This window comes from Trichechus manatus, unplaced genomic scaffold, assembly GCF_000243295.1.
Source record: "Trichechus manatus latirostris isolate Lorelei unplaced genomic scaffold, TriManLat1.0 scaffold00065, whole genome shotgun sequence".
NCBI lineage: Eukaryota > Metazoa > Chordata > Mammalia > Sirenia > Trichechidae > Trichechus > Trichechus manatus.
The window spans coordinates 5,159,345-5,161,864 of record NW_004444001.1 but is presented as its reverse complement, the minus strand read 5'-3'; positions in this window follow the sequence as shown (position 1 = coordinate 5,161,864).

Below are 2,520 nucleotides of genomic sequence, written 5' to 3'. Positions count from 1 at the left end.
TTGTCCCTGGGCTGTTGTGCCTCATTAGTCTCGTTTTGTTTTATGAGGCTGTCTAATCTTTGGCTGAAGGGTGACTTCATTACTGAGTTAAAAGGGTGTCCAGGGGCCATACTCTCAGGGTTTCTCCAGTCCCTGTCAGGCCAGTAAGTCTGATCTTTTTGTGTGAGTTAGAATTTTTCTCCAGCTCTGTCTGGGACCCTATGTTGTGATCCCCGTCAGAGCAGTCAGTGGTGGTAGCCAGGCACCATCTAGTTGTACTGGACTCAGCCTGGTGGAGGCTGTGGTAGTTGTGGTCCATTAGTCCTTTGGACTAATCTTTCCCTTGTGTCTTATTTTCTTCATTCTCCCTTGCTCCTGAAAGTGTGAGACCAGTGGCGTATCTTAGATGGCTGCCCACAGGCTTTTAAGACCCCAGACTTTACTCACCAAGGTAGAATGTAGAACATTTTCTTTATAGACTATGTTATGCCATTTGAGCTAGATGTTTCCCAAAATCATGGGCCCCACAGCCCTCCCCCCAGCAATTCAGTCCCTCAGGGAGTTTGGATGTGTCTATGGAGTTTCCATGACCTTGCCATGGACAAGTTGTGCTGACTTCCCCAGTATTGTGTACTGTCTTACCTTCATCAAAGTTACCACTTACCTATTGTGTATTTAGTATTCCCCCCCTACCCCTCCCATCCCTCGTAACCATCAAAGATTGTTTCTTTTTGTGTGTAAACCTTTTCATGAGTTTTTACATAGTGGTCTCATAGAATATTTGTCCTTTTGTGATTGACTTATTTCACTCAACATACTGTCCTCCAGTTTCACCCATGTTATGAGATGCTTCGAAGATTCATCATTGTTCTTTATTGTTGTGTAATATTCCATTGTGTGTATGTACCATAGTTTGTTTCCTTTCATCTGTTGATGAGCATCTAGGTTGTTCCCATCTTTTTGCTATTGTGAACAATGCTGCAATCAACATGGAGTGCATATGCCTGTTCTTGTGATGGCTCTTATTTCTCTAGGATATATTCCTAGAAGTGGAGTTGCTGGATCGTATGCTATTTCTATTTCTAGCTTTCTAAGGAAGCGCTATATCATTTTCCAAAATGGTTGTATCATTTTGCATTCCAACCAGCAGTGCATAAGAGTTCCAATCTCCCTACAGCCTCTCCAACATTTGTTATTTCCAATTTTTTTGATTTGTACTGGTAATGCCTGGGTGAGATGGTATCTCATTGTGATTTTGATTTGTATTTCTCTTATGGGTAGTGATCGCGAGCATTTCCTCAAGTGTCTGTTGGTCTTCTTTGGTGAAGTGTCTTTTCGTTTCCTTTGCCCATTTTTTAACTGGATTATTTCTGTTTTTGTCATAGAGGTGTTGGATTTTCTTGTAGATTTTAAAGATTAGACCTTTTTCTGACTTGTAATGTCCAAGATTTTTTTTTCCATTCTGTAGGTTCTCTTTTTACTCTTTTGGTGAAGTCTTTTGATGAACATTAAGTGTTTAATTTTTAGAAGATCCCAGTTATCTAGCTTATCTTCTGGAGTTTGTGTGTTGTTGGTTATGGTTTGTAGACTGTTAATGCCATGTATTAGGGCCTCTAGTGTTGATCTTATTTTTTCTTCTCTGAACTTTATAGTTTTTGGCTTTATATTTAGGTCTTTGATCCATTTTGAATTAGTTTTTGTATATGGTGTGAGGTGTGGGTCCTTTTTCATTTTTTTACAGATGGATATCCAGTTTTGCCAGCACCGTTTGTTAAAAAGACTGCCTGTTCACCCTTGTCGAAGATCAGGTGACTGTAGGTGGATGGATTTACATCTAGGTTCTCAATTCTGTTCCATTGGTCAATGTTTCTGTTGTTGTACCAGTACCAGGCTGTTTTGACTACCATAGCTGTTCTGAAGCCAGGTAGTGCAAGTCCCCCTACTTTATTCTTCTTCAACAGTGCTTTACTTATCCGGAGCTTCTTCCCTTTCCATATAAAGTTAATAATTAGATTTTCCTTCTCTTTAAAGAATGTTGTTGGTATTTGGACTGGGATTGCATTGTATTTGTAAATTGCTTTGGGTGGAATTATCATTTTAACAATATTCAGTCTACCTATCCATGAACATGGTATGTTTTTCCATTTGTGTAGATCTCTTTTGGTTTCTCACAGTAGTATTTTGTAGTTTTCTTTGTATAGGTCTTTTACATCCCTGCTTAGATTTACTCCTAAATATTTTATTTTTTTAGGGGCTATTGTAAATGGTATTGTTTTCCTATTTCCTTTTCATTGTTCTCTTTATTGGCGTATAGGAATCCAACTGATTTTTGTATGTTTATCTTGTATGCTGCTACTCTACTGAATCTTTCTATTAGTTCCAGTAGTTTTATCATGGAGTCTTTTGGGTTTTCTATGTATAGTATCATATTGTCTTCAAATAGACACAGTTTAACTTCTTCATTACTAATTTGGATGCCCTTTGTTTCTTTTTATTGCCTTATTGCTCTAACTAGTACTTCCAGCACAATGTTAAATAGGA